Genomic DNA, 14,918 nt, shown 5'->3' with positions numbered 1-14,918 from the left:
CAGCCATCCGAGTTGCTTGTTGGCCGTCAGGAACTGCCGGTTCGATTGGTCTCGGCGGTCCCGCCAGGCGAAGAAAGCACCGATGCCGGCCGACAAAGCGAGCAGCCCGGTGAGAACCACGTAGTCCAACGCGGCGAATGACGACGCAGCAGCCATCTTGGCGCTCGCTCTTGCACTACGAGAACTTGCCTTGTAGCCACGTATTGTGTCCTCTGCAATGACCGCCTTTTCTGTGTGCACGTATCAGTTGCGCTCTGGCATCGTTGGTACATTTAATGCGTTATCGTTGCCTAGTTGCACGGAAACCCCGTTTTGCCTTTCACTGTTTGCGACCTGCGAACTAGGGCTCGTGCTGTTTTCCTCCGATGTCGCCTAAAGGCCGCATGCTTTGAACAGCTGTGGTGACGAGTCCCTCACCTTTCTATGTGCATCCCTTACATGTCGTCGGGAAAACGTAGTGTGTGGTGCTCACTACTCACAGGGTGTACAAGAGTACTCCTGCAGGCTTATTTTCCACAGACTGCATTCATAAAAAAATATTTTTTCGTTAACAGTGATTTAAAGAGGAAGCTCATTAGAGCCCTGTCCGCACTACAGTCTATATTGTGGGCGTTTTTGTAAGAGTGATCGCTGGTGCGCTGTGCGATGTCGGTTCCAATCGTCACTCCAATGACACACACATGCATGTAGCATAGGATCGACGGATGTAGGCCACCTGCTGCCTCTCCTCCGACGTGGTAAAACGAAAACGTCGGCTTCGACAACTGGTCACGTGCACACCTGGTTTCACTGGATCCGATCATCTAAGTTGTTTTACGTTTTTTCGTTCTTGTTTACTGGGCCCCTTTTGCCTGTGTACATTGCCGCAACGAAGGAGTAGCCTGAGTTCTTCTTTCGTTCTCATTGATCGATTTCGTAAATCTTGTTTCGAGATTGGGTAAATTTGGTTGTAGCTTTTGTTAAAGAATTAGGGCGAGATGCTGTAGCAAACGCTAAAATCGAATGCTTCATTCTTCGCTTTTTTTTAATAACGTGCAGAAGGAGCTGAAAATTCCATTCTCCTTTTTTTTTCAGATGCCGTAGTCTGTTGCGGTTATTGACAGTCTTTGAAGTGCCTTTTATTCATCTTTAGTGTTCTGGCTATCGTCTCTATGGTCGTTGTTGGTTTCAATAGATGTTTTAGTTTGCTGAAGTAATCGCGATTACTGCGAAGCGTGAGCATATTGCAACGCCAAGTTGCATTGCAAGTTATGGGCCTATAACCGTTCAAGAACCGTTTTCATGAACAAAACAGTGGAAAAAGTTTATATTGACGCGGCATGGAAGGCCAACGTTAACAGCTAGCACACTACGTGTAGCATATCTCAAGCTAATGACGGCAGCGTTTATAGGAACGTTGATCAATCTTGTTTATCGTGAAGTAGGTCACCGCGTTGTGCAAATGAGGTAAATGTTAGCACCAGGGAGGCGTAATGCTTCCGCGTTACCATATCGTATCGACGCACCGTATTCGTATAGATTTCTGGTATTGGCTAGTCTTATTTCTCTTGCTGCGCAACAAGTATACATGTGTGGAAGCTTGCGAGTTCGTAGCGCCTCATTCGTGATGTCGTCCGCAGTGCCCTTCTTTCTTGAGTCTGCGTGCCCTGTGAACATCTGAATTGTGGTGTGCATTCTGTAAAGTAATTGTGATCCTGCATGCGCAATAAATAAGAATAGCTTATTAGTATAATGCGCAGCACTCAGTCGAATACATGATGATAGAGATAATTCCTAGCCCAACTAACCGCGAAAGTATATTCATCCTGAATGTCTACAGTAGTCCCAAAGCTCCACGACAACGCTTCAAAGCCCTAATCACCAAGGCCACGCAACTAGCACGCGACTCCCCTTTGATCATAGCTGGTGATTTCAACGCGCCGTACCACACCTGGGGCTACCCATATAACACTAACAAGGGGGAGGAACTCTGGCGTGAGGCCATAAACCTAAACTTGATGCTAGTCACGGACCCAGCGTTCCCCACCAGATGTGGAACATCGTCGAGCCGTGACACGACACCGGATCTCACCTTTGTCAGGAGCAATGCAGCCGTCAAGTGGACGAACCTCGGGGTAGACTTTGGTAGCGACCATTACATCTTGGCCACGCACCTCCAAGTCGAGCAGAAGAGACAGCGTATGTTCCAGTACACAGACTGGGACAAATTTCGCAAAATTAGGGAAGAGCGAACGGAGTGTGTGGAGAAGCCTAGCCTCGAACAATGGGTTGTACAGGTTAAACAAGACATCAAAGCTACTACCAAAGAGGTTTGTACCGATCTTCCAGTGGAAAAGATGGACAGCCGTCTGGCTCACCTGTTGGAGGCGAAGCAGTCGCTCCTCGCAAGGTGGAAAGGACAACGGCTCAACCGTAGGCTAAGAAAAAAGATATCGGAAATCAATAGAACTATAGAGGAACACTGCAGAACCCTTTCTAAGCAACAATGGGATGAGGTGTGTAACTCGATCGACGGGCAGCTGCGCAACGGGGGCACCTGGAACCTCCTAAAGCATCTCCTCGACGAGACAAACACTAAAACCAACCAACGCAACACACTGGCGCGCACCCTACACACAGCAAAGCGAAAATATTCGAACAATGAAATTTTATCCAAACTAGTGAAGAAGTACCTATCAGTCGCATCGGGCCCTACACCACCTTCCCCTGACTACGAAGGCTCCGACAACCCTGAGCTCGACGCAGAATTCGGGATTGAGGAGATCAGGCAGGCGCTCCATGCCCTCAACGGCAGATCGGCTCCGGGTCCGGACAAGATCACAAACAAAGCTCTACGGAACCTGGACGAAAAGTCCATCGAATACCTAACGGACATCATTAACCAAACATGGAGCAGCGGTAAAGTCCCGGAAATGTGGAAATCGGCCAACACCATTCTTATCCCCAAGCCAGGCAAGCCGCCCAGCCTCGATAACCTCCGCCCAATTTCGCTCACATCGTGCGTAGGGAAGGTTGCTGAGCACGCAATCCTAAACAGGCTTTCACGCTACCTGGAGGACCACGACATTTACCCGCACAACATGATCGGCTTCAGGGTCGGACTGTCGACGCAGGACGCGATGAAGCTCATCAAGCATCACATTATTGACTGTACTACGCGGGACACGAGAGCCATACTAGGTCTAGATCTGGAAAAGGCCTTCGATAACGTTCTTCACTCGTTCGTTTTGAACACAATCTCGAGTCTTAACCTGGGGAAGCACTTTCATTCCTACACGAGATCTTTCCTGTCAAACAGAGAAGCCACCCTTAAGATCGGGGACCTGACTTCAGACATGATCAAGCTGGGGTCTAAGGGGACGCCACAAGGGGCAGTCATATCCCCAACTCTCTTTAACCTCGTCATGATTGGGCTATCCAGGACACTCTCTGCTATCGACGGTATCAGTCATAACATATACGCAGGCGACGTTACCATCTGATGTACGGGAGGTAGTGACGGACAGGTAGAGACGGCCCTGCAAGAGGCGATTGATGCTACCCAGAGATACCTTGAGTCCACGGGCCTTCGGTGCTCACCGCACAAGTCGGAACTGCTACTTTATCGACCCAAGCGAAGAGGCCCGAAACCAAAGGGGTGGAAACCACTCGCCGATTGCGACATAAACCTGCGCACAAACGACGGAGGATATATTCCGAGGGTGGATGCTATCCGGATTCTCGGCATGATGGTAGAGTCGAATGGTTCAAACAACCAGACAGTGCTGCGACTCACTAAGAAGACGGACAATGCCATCAGACTAATCAGAAGAGTGGCCAACCGGCAGCAAGGCCTCGGAGAAGATAACCTCGTGAGATTGGTACATGCGTTCGTAATGTGTCATTTCACTTACGTCGCGGCTATGCACAACTGGCAAAGATCGGAGCGGGATAAGCTCAACGCATTAATCAGAAAAGGAATAAAGAGAGCTCTTGGCCTCCCCATATACACTCACACGGAACGCTTACTTCAACTTGGCATGCATAACACGCTAGAGGAAATAGCGGAAGCACAGGAGAGGGCCCAGTTCGTCAGGCTATCTACCACACAAGCTGGAAGACACATCTTACAGGAGCTGGGCGTTTCCCCCACAGTAATCAAAACAAAATTCTGTAGCATCCCTCGAGAGCAGCGGGACCGCATCATTGTCGCCCCGATCCCACGAAACGTCCATCCAGAGCACAACGTGGGAAGACGTCGGGCGCGCGCGAAGGCTCTCCTGGAAAAGGCTCGTGAACGGGCTTCGGAGAACAGTTTCGTAGACGCAGCGCGCTACGTCGACGGACAGGCCTTCGCTGTAGTTAGCGTAGATCATGAAAGGCAAATAACAAACGCAATCTCGATTCGGACGACGTCCTCTGAGATCGCAGAGCAGGCTGCAATAGCGATGGCCTTATTGGACGACAAGAGGACATCAATCTACAGTGACTCCATATCAGCTGTTAGGGCGTTTGCCAAAGGAACCATATCCGAGCTGGCCCTAAGGATACTAGGAAGCAAGGAGATCAAGCCACACACATTGATATGGTTTCCAGCCCACATGGGACAGATCGAGGGTGCCCCGCCCAACCTCAACGAGTCGGCACACGGAGCTGCGCGAGGGATCATCAACCGCGTAGCTACCGGGCAGCGTGACGCTGGGGCTACTGACAATCGGGACTCTCCTTCCTCCTACACGGAAATTACTAAGCACTTTTATTTGGCTCGAAGGATCTACCCCCTCCCACATTGCAAACTCAATAGACCTCAAGCTTTGACACTAAGGCTTCTACAGACGGGGGCTTACCCAAACCCCCTACTTCTTCACAAGGTGTACCCCGAAATTCAGACAACAAATGCATGTGCACTATGCAATGATTTAGCGAATTTACCTCACATGCTCTGGCGATGTCCCGAGTTACACAGCGATAAAAACAACACTTCTTCACGTTGGGATGCGGTCCTACACAGCCCCAACCTCGAAGAACAGTTATGGGCTGTCCAACGGGCCCGCGACGCGGCGGAGAGACTCGGCCTCTCTGTCCCGACGTGGGAGCGGCCCGCTGCGCGCTAGTGCGCGCCCTAAATGACCCTAATAAAGTTTTTCATCCATCCATCCATCCGAACACTATACCTATCGATAAGTTAAAGCTACACTGACAGCCTGACGTGCTGGGAGTGTTGGCGGAAACTGGGCTGTCATGGCCCGTGGGTGGATGCTGCGAGTAAACAACTGATGCTACCAAACTGTAAGTCATTGATTCGTTGATAGGGTTTGGCGGCCAAAACTAACACTTGATCCATTTGAGGCGCAGCAGAAGGTGCCTGGGTTTAATCTTGGCAAATGGTATAGTTATTTAAGACACACGTGTATCTAATTAAAAAAGCGGGGTTGTGTGCTTTTTTTTCTTCGTGTTGTTTTTCCCCACTGAATGCGGCCACCACGGCCAGGAGTTGCATAGCCGAGTAAAGTGTTAGTGCGAATGATTTATTTGGATGAAATTGAAAATGCAGCCAACTATACCGTGGCCTGCCTCTTACAAAGAATAATTTGATCAATGAGCAAAGGATGACAACATGACGTCAATAGGGGTGTGCGGATATCCGAAACTTTCCAATAACGAATCGTATAGTGTCTAATTTGATTCGAATATTCTTGATTCGAATATTGAATCGAATATTTACTATTCGCAAATGCAAATATTTTTTCGAATACTATTCGAACATTTCAGAACATCAACATCGCCCAAGTAGTGGCTACGTTACTTAGGAAGCCATACTTTAGAGGCTGTACAGCGATCACTCTTTGTTCACAGAGTCAAGCATGACTGGCGTAGATTTAGGAACCTGGCGGATGCGACAGCTGAATTTATGTGGATGCAGACGCTTTCGCAGCTGCGAGCGTCGATGAAGCGAAAGACCGCCTCTTCAATGGCTCCCATCCACATACGGGGCGAGGTGGCGCTACCGGAACCCATCAAGGACGTTCTCTCGAAGGGACCAAAGTTTGCCGTAGCGCTCTGTGGTGTGTGTTTCTCTTTTGTGTGGCTCAACTGTTGCGCAATCCAACCTCTAATGTGGTGTGTAAACTTGAAAGTTATGTTTAGGGTCATGAGTGTGAGTGTCAGCCAGCAACAGAGACACTCAAGTAATCATGGCACGGGTCTTCGTCGTCGTTTTCAACGTGCCACGGAAAGGCACAAGAGCGCGTCTGCTTCACTAAAACTGTAGAGAAGTTTCGTAGCTCTGTTCCGGCGCGCTTCGGCAGCACACACTTGCGGCGGCTCGTACCAATGCAAGTTCAAAGCTCGCGCCCATCTGCCGCGGCAAGCTGATTGGAGGCGCAAGGAGAGATGACACACCAATAACACCAACACGGCTGCACTTCCGGATTCAAAAACGTACGTCAGGGCTAGTCTGGGCTATGGTGGCTAGAGGGGGAGGTGTCAGCATCGGCTGGGCTGCGCCGCGTACGGCGGTGCGGCATTTTTTCATGACAGCGACAGGTGGCGCGCTCGTCGTCTCCGAGATGCCTAGCGTGATGTGTTTGAGCAATCTCTCCGGCTCCAAGCGCGCGTCGTGAGTCTGTGGTGAAGTTAAATTCGCCTTCCCCGCTTTTGTTTGTTTGTCATAAGAAGTTCTGAGTAACCTTCTTGACCCACGCCACTGGAAAAATTTGGTCGGTATGCAGATTAAGCTGGATGATCTCCTGGATGTGGGCCACCTAAATGAAGTTCACGAGATGGTAAAGCATTGTGATGCGATGCCAGATCATCGTGAAATGGTGGGATCAAATAGCGACTCTCGCATACCCTACTACGTTAGCGGGTATGTTACCAGGAAAATGCTAATGAGAACAAAGTGCGAATAGTGTTCACTAGCTGTTGCTTCAAGCAGAAGACTCGCGCTTGCTTCCGGAAGAGTCGTGCGTTACCAACCACATGAATAGAGGTGGCCTACTTTACCCATCTCAGGCACTAACAGACTTGGTTGCTGCGATAGAGGATGCCTTCACGCATTGTTTCAGCTTTAACAAGTTGAAGGCTGACAGCATCATGGGCCTTATTTCCTGCCTGTCAATAAATAAGCTGGATATGGTTGGCTGTGCGCAGCATAGCGTAGAAATCACCAACCAAGTGATACGGCTTTTTGTCATCACGAGGTTGCACGTCCTTGTCGCAGGAGAGAACGCATCGAAGCAAGGGAAGCGAGAAAAAATTAAGCACCTCAAGTTGAGGCGCACGACATAACTGCATAACTGCAAAGTTTATATCAGCAAGACCAACACAAGGCGTTTGTATATGTAAAACAGGAATTGTTCACATCACATTGTATGCCCAGAAATATCTGCATATCTGAACAGAATTTCCCACCCGACAAATTATTGTTTGCACTGCACCTTGTTCACCGTTTCTGGGTATATACCTCCATTATATATTGGATTTGCGCTCCCTTCGTGTCATATTGTTTGTTTGAGAGCTAACAACCATGTATATAGAGTCGTGTGCATTATTTTATTAACAATAAATATTCTTTTTAAGGCATTTTTGGCATTATTTGAGCGGTACTAAATACGCGAACTTAGTTCTTTGCAGGTTTCTAATATTGGAAACCAAATTTCCCTTAACGCTCTCATATTATCCTGAGTTTTGACCATTGGTGCCTACTGTTCCACCTTTCATTGCAAAATTAAATAAACTTGAAATAATCATGGTTCACTCGAGCGGCCCGTTTCAACTGAGGCGCGCACTTCAACGAGGCGCGCACCAACCAGTAGACGATTAGGACAAGCGCCATGTAGCTCAAGGCACTAACAAAGTCACGCCAGACATAACTGCATACGGCACCCCATAATAGTCCCTTAACATGTTAAAGCGGCATTGGCAAACTGCAAACAACCGCCTACTGCGGAAGCTTTCTGTTTGGTGCAATTATGAGTTTCACAAGTGTTGCACTGATCGCGAAGCTAAAGCGCGGCGATAAAATGACCAAAATTTAGTACATAGTACGTTAAGCCAGCTGCAGTGATAAAGTCGCCTAGCCTTTAAAATGATTTTCCGATGCGCGCATTGCGCCCTAAGAAGCCGCGGAGCAAGAAAGCACTTCACAGCGGAACCAAATAACCGCAGCGGACCTTAGCCAGCGTACGGGAGGCATCTCGGAGCCGACAGCAGCGCCGCCGCATCGTCCTGAAAAAATGCTGCCTCTCCGGCGCTCCGATGCTGACACCTCCCCCTCTAGCCACCATATCTGGGCTTCTCCTGTTTTGTTTCTTTCCTCCATGAGTGTACGAGGGTGGGTCCAGCGCGTGCTCCCGGCCACGGCCGGACTCGAGCGGCAGCGGCGCGCGTTTCAACAAGAACGCGCGCCGCTGCCGCTCGAGTCCGGCCGTGTCCCGGCTGAGTTTTTTTTTTTTTTTTTTTAATTGAAAGGTTGGCGTCATCGTCGCCTTCACCTGAATGAGAGGAGAGGCGCTGCGCCTTGGCGGCCTTGGAAGCTGGTTCTTCTATGGCCTTGCCTGGACGCTTCTCGAGTCGGAGACCCTACCGTAGTTCCATGTACCTGTCACGGGCGTTTCACTCTACTACATTTAGTTTTGATACTCGGTGGCGGAAACAGTGATTTTATTCCCCACCGACCTGTAGTCAATGAAATAGAGTAAGAGCGACGGAAGCGATGCAAGCGACGCAACAACGATGGTGCGTCGAACACACAGCTCATCAGCCCGTGAGCTCGCCCAACGCCTCCTCTAGGCGTTGGCTCGCCTCAACTCATGGGCACTGCCGAAACACATAGAGCTTCAGAATAAGGCGATGGCAGCGCCGCTGCAATTTAAGCGCTTTTGCGTCACCTTCGGTGCTTGCCAAGGCGTCCGCTGGAACCACTCCCCCTTTCTAGTACACTATAGTGTTCTCGGTGGAGGAAGGAAAAAGTTTTGAAAGAGTTTTTTTTTTTTTTTCTTCCCCTCCATGGTCTCGCCGTCTGTGGCTTCACGCCCCTTCTTCGCATCGGCGTTTCAATTGGAATTGTGGCAGTCGTCATTTATTCGTGCTTTCCGTGCTTTTTCAGAACGCACGCACAACCAAAAGTAGCGGCCGTGCTGCACAAGCGACTGAATTGCGACAAAGTCTCGAGGTAAGATAAGACGTTGCTCGTTTGAAGCTTCAGTTCCAATTCGTGCCGGCTGCAGTGTATCATTTCTATTCCTGCGGTAGCTATGCCACTGCTTCATTTAAAATAAAGTGTGCTGAGCTCTAATAAGCAATAAAGTTAATTGTTATTTTATGACAAAAATTGTGTTTTTATTGTGCAAGGAAGAGTAAAAAGTGTTCCCTATACGACAATCGCAATTAAGGCAAAATCGCCAGTGGTCACATCAGCGTAGCGATCGACACGTACAAAGTATTGGGTTTAGAAAATGATGCCCCTTTTGAAAAATCCTATTTAAATTCGAACAGGCTTATACAGTTCTAAACTGAATTTGAAAAAAAGTTAAATTAAGCTACGGCTTTTACTTGCCAAAACCACGGTCTGGTTATGAGGCACGCAGTGGTGGGGGAACTCCCGAAATTTGGACCACCAGGGATTCTTTAACGGGCACCTAAATGTAAGTACACGGGTGTTCTCGTATTTCGCCCCCATCGAGATGCGGCCGCCGTGGCCGGGATTCCTAAACTCGATTGCATGCCTGCTTGGCACAAAAACTGGTACAAACTGGACTTTTGTGGCAGGCATACTGTATGGCAACATTCATAGGGGGGGGGACTTCGGCTATAAAACAATTGTATCACCTATAAGTAAGGTATGCACGGGGCCAATTTTAAGGAATTGTGCGACAAATAGCTGGCACGATGGCTTTTAATAAGGATGCATGCACACACAAAACGCTTTCGCAAGCCACGTCCTTTATTAACATGTACAGACACACCCGAAGATCGACACACACAAACACACACACACACAAAAAAAAAAACGAAATAAATTGTGTCGACGACACCACTCTACTCCGAATGTGTCGTCGATTACGCGCAGAAAAACAGGAGCACCTCGGAACATTCAGAAACCAAACGACGATATTTTTCGAATTTCAAACCGATTTCCCAGTCCTGACAGGTCGATACGGTCGCTCCGCAGATTGCTGTCCTCACTGTTGAAAGCATCTTTAATGAAACACTTGCTGAAGCATACAGAAAACATATGGTTGCTTTTGTTGGCCCAGGAGGCGCTGCCCCAGGGCCATGGCTGGTAAAATAACAGTTGACCTTATTTTCCCGACTTCGGGTGTCACTGTGCGCGCGCGCGATGCATTGATGCTTGCCGGCCGACCGATGTGTACACTATGCCGAGGGAAGATGTGGTACTTTTTGTATGGATCAGTGATCACAAAACCAGTGGGTCCGCGTTTGCGCTCGCAGCGTCTTTCGTGTTGTGCGCCGGTGTCGATTATCGTAGTTATGGCCCGTTCGCGTTTTCTTCGTTCCCGGCTCATGAAAAGCCTCTGGTAGTGTCGCTGCGTCCGCATCGGATCACAGTGCACGGAAAATTTTGTTAAAAGTTGCGCTATCACGTGCTGTAGTGTATCCGAAATTCTAGTGTTTACGCCGGAAGATCCGTGCACCGACGGCCCTTGCCGTAGTGTACGATGCCGCGGCACCTGCGACACGATGTATCGTTTCAGCAGAGTACGCCTCAATAGGTAAGTCCGACGCTTATTCGCATTCGTGTAGTCTATGGTTCTTGAAGTGTGCATTGCTATACGGATCACAAGATGATTAGTAAAGCGCCAAAATTATAAATGCGCTTTTCGAATGTTCATTCATGTCGGAGTACACATTTAGCGAAGAGTTTCATGAAAATTGCTCTGAAATGTATTGATGTTGCGAAGAGCTTTATATATAGTTTATTTGCTTTCTGCTATGAAGTATGCTAGCGCCGGTGATTGGTGGGTCTGCATGGACACAAAAATTCCAGCAGGGAAAGTTTACTGTTTGTGTGCGTAATTTCTCAGCGAGAAATCGTGTAGGCATTTCTAGAAGTACGTCGATGGGTCGTTTTCACAGCTAACGGCTGTGCGAGAGGGCACCCGATTGCTGTCTGACGCATGGCCAAACCAGCATGTATGCAAATTCTTCTATTTACAGATTATCGTCACGCAGCGTGTATTTCTTGTATTGCATGTACGGTGTGATTTCGTGTGTTTGTGAAAGTTTCTAATTTTACAGAGAAGCCGAGATTAAAACAGCAATGTTTCTTTTTAGTCGACAAATCCTTTTTTTATCTCTCCTGAGAAACAGGGAGTCTGTTCTAGTAATATTCAGCGCATCGTCCTTTGGGGCAATGCTTTGTTGCCCCGCATAAATGAATTAGGTTTTGGAACGCTTTTCACATGCTAAGATGTTTTCTTCATAATACAATTCATTTTTTACTTGCTACAGATATGGGTTTGCATGATGTTTTTGATAGTAGATTCATGTTTCATGCAGTTCCATTTACTTGTTAAATAACTGCCTGTGATGTAACAATCAGATATGTGTACAACCAGATGCAGATTCATGTAGCTGGTTGTACAAAACTTTTCACATTGTAACATGATCTTGTTAAATCACAAGTTTGCTGTTTCAGCAGGCATTACAATAAATGGAAATTTCTTATTGTTCAGGGTTGGTACAATTTCGTGAGCCTAGGCGCCCACACCTACACCATATAGGAGAGCCTGAGGCACTTCTGCAGCCTGAATGGCACAGCAAAGCATCTGATCTTCACGTTGCAACAAGGTGTGTACTAAACGGTCACTGCCACTTACACAAGCTGTAGGCTTTGTTGGTATGATTCATACCTGGCAACTCTCCTGAATCTTTTGTGAGGTTTACAATGTTGGCCTCATTCTACAATTTTACAAATATTGCATTAAGTTTTACAAGAATGAAGTTCTGTTGGTTAAGATGTTTTAAAGCTTGTGAGAGATGGGTGGCATGAGATTGCTAAAGCGCATGTAAAAAAAGGCAATTATGATGGTACTTGCATTGCTTTCTTAGCAGTGCAGCATTTCTAACTAGTATACTAGAGGGGCACTTGCTTTAGGCAGGTTTGTTCAGATAAATTCCTGAAGCAGGCTCAATGGGCAGCAGCGAAAGTGCTGAAAAAGCTCTGTGATGTGAAAACCAATGTTGTCAGCTTCTGGTGTTTCAAGTTCACTGCTGCTTTGTGCACTGCATCTCAAGTTAAATAATGTTTAATTATGTGTGTATGTATCCAACAGTGTGGGTGCTGAGAGGAAGCTTTAAAGAAGTGTGTGCTGCCTGCCCAACAAAGGATTTCGTCTCTGCAGCGTTTCTGCAAAATGCAAGGTTCACAAGCTGGCAGGTATGACATTGGAGAACACTTGCCGTAGATTCGTAAACTCAAGTTTCGGTCTACTTCAATCTTATATTTAGAATCTGGCCTACCTTCAATTTAATCAATTTACCTGTGTTGCCTCCTCTGAGTTAAATATTTAACTAGGGGCTAGAGTAGATATGCATGATATGCTTCATGCTGACTGTATGGTGACATTTTTTAGGGACTGTGTTGTGAGGCACGCACATCCTTTTATTTCTTGCTATGAGTAACCTGACAAATGCAGAAGGGCTTCGGTTACTTCTTATTATATCGCCCACCATGGTTGCTTAGTGGCTACAGTGCTTGGCTGCTAAGCACGAGGTCATGGGATCGAATCCCAGCCACGAAAGCTGCATTTCGATGGGAAAACACCCGTCTACTTAGATTTAGGTGCATGTTAAAGAACCGCAGGTGGTCCAAATTTCTGGAGTGCCCCACTGCAGCATGCCTCATGATCAAATTGTGGCTTTAGCATGTAAAACTCCATAATTAAAATTTTTTTTTCACTTTTATTACACTTTCTTGTAGGCTTCTTTGCTAACATGCACGCCTGCACGGATTTTGTGTTCATTATATTTGCCTAAGTATTCAAAGCTCTTTATTAAATTTTCTTGTCTGCTTTTTTTTCGGGGGGGGGGGGGGAAGGGGGGCATTAATTCTCATGATACTACAGAGAAGGGGACCTCAGAACAAAAAAAAAACACACACAAAAGGTTGGGTAGCTTCAAAGTGTTTGAAGCGCGCGGAATTCAACATTCCGTCTGCTAGCACCACAAGTGTGAAAACGTTTCTAATTGCTTTGTTTTTATAAGCTAGCTGTTGAATGCATAGCCGCATTGTGAGAGGCTATGCTTTTTTTTCTTTTGTTTGACTTGTTTTGTTGAATGTTCTCTTTTTTAGTTTCAGCTACGCGGAGTTTACATAAAGGTGAATTTTGTGAGGATATCTCTCGGTATTCTATCAGGTTATGTGTTTTTGTGACCACTAGGAACTCGGTATTGTGCAAATATGGCAGGTAATTAATAGGGATACCTTAAATAACTGTTTAATTAGCAATTATAGAGGAAACATTGCAGTTAAGGAATCGAGGGCCCAATGTCATATCACTGACTCAACAAAAATTTCTCTAAACAACATCGTCTTGGGTGCTAGAGCCTGCATTACTTTGGTGCTGCGGGCGCCCCAGTATGGCAGTACCAAAATAAATATGAAATAGTGTACCAGTGACGTTGAACACTCTATCCTCTCCATTGCGAGTGCAGACCAACAGTAGCACAAGCTTTATCTGGCACGGTCTTCATGGTGGCCTTCTCATTTTTTGCATGGTGACATCAGGAATCAACGCGGAACATGCTCTATTCCATGTCCAATCTTGTGGCGGTAGCACAGCTCAGATGATCACGTTTACCAATAGCAGCAAATAAAGAAAGACTTTATAGATCAGAATGAAGAGGACTCACAATTGTCATAGGATTGGTGCTTGTGCAGCAAGGAAGCAGGTGTCGTTTTCTGATTGGGTGGGGAGATCAGCGTCACTGACACTATTTAATTTTTGTTTGGGTCCAGCGCTGGCGATGCCGTAGTACCTACGACAATTTTTGTTGAGTTTTTGGGAAACATGACTGCTGGGCTTCAATTTCGCAAATGCAATACTGCCTCTAAAATCACTAATTAAAACTTTATCTGTATTGGCTGCCTAGGCTTACAGTCTAAAAGCATATGTGCAAATGCGCCTATCACACGTTATCAGTGCAGCACCCTGTGTTACTTGGTGAAGAAAATAAAACAGCCTGTATACCTGCTGCATTACCGATCTCTGCTAATGAAAGCGAATGGGGGGGGTCCGAGGGTGGCTGTGCTAGTGCTGAAACATCATCCTCCCCCCCCCCACTTCTCGGAAATTTTCGATATCGTCGCCTTCCTGACTACACCCGGGGCGGAGGGCGGTTGACAGAAGATCTATGGGCCCCGGGTGCCAGACGACATAGCTACGCCACTGGCTGGGCATGCTCGGCCTTTCTGTATATGAAACAGGATAAAGCTTCAGCTCTGCTGTTGCTTGTCTTATAACACGAGCATCCCACTCACCTTCTCCTCCTTGCTCATCTTGCTGATTTGCACAACTTTGGGAGACTTGGTTATCGTGTTGACTGCTGAACTTAGGTGATGTGTGCCTGAATAGGTAGTGGTACCCTTGAAGCCATGCTGCACTTTGCGTGCATTTTAATATGGTCAATTTAAGACATACAATTGTCTGTGACATTCTTAGGGAAACAAGGTTTTGTGCTGGGAAAATGCGTGGGCAGCTCCCTAAAAGAGGACCATAAACAACATTTTCTAACCTAATAAAGGTGGTTTACGCATGCCATGCTCAAGCCATGCTTTATTTTTAAGAAAAATCGTTTTACAGCATGTTATGTCGACAAAGCTACACACTATTAAAAGTGGCAAACGAAGGTCATAACTCACTTTAATTTTGTAATTAAAATGTGTCCGACGACCTAACTTCTGGCCTTAGGCC

General features: G+C 47.1%; 1 protein-coding gene across 5 annotated transcripts in view; it reads left to right on the top strand.

Moving 5' to 3' along the window:
* Positions 1–8,786: 8,786 nt before the first annotated feature.
* The window catches only part of LOC142585016 (arylamine N-acetyltransferase / N-hydroxyarylamine O-acetyltransferase-like), a 55,695-nt gene continuing 49,563 nt past the window's right edge, over positions 8,787–14,918 (top strand). For 2 of the 5 annotated variants that reach the window (XM_075695447.1, XM_075695446.1), the window contains exon 1: positions 8,837–9,154. The gene's annotated coding sequence lies outside the window, so the exon portion shown is untranslated. Of the gene's footprint in view, positions 9,155–10,292; positions 10,716–11,678; positions 11,794–12,278; positions 12,383–14,918 lie in introns of those variants that run through there. The other 3 variants (XR_012829005.1, XR_012829003.1, XR_012829004.1) reach the window with 3 other exon arrangements.

The sequence above is a fragment of the Dermacentor variabilis genome, chromosome 6 (assembly GCF_050947875.1).
Source record: "Dermacentor variabilis isolate Ectoservices chromosome 6, ASM5094787v1, whole genome shotgun sequence".
NCBI classification, from domain to species: Eukaryota; Metazoa; Arthropoda; class Arachnida; order Ixodida; family Ixodidae; genus Dermacentor; species Dermacentor variabilis.
The sequence above is the reverse complement of the archived record's forward strand: the minus strand, read 5'-3'. Positions and strand labels throughout refer to the sequence as shown.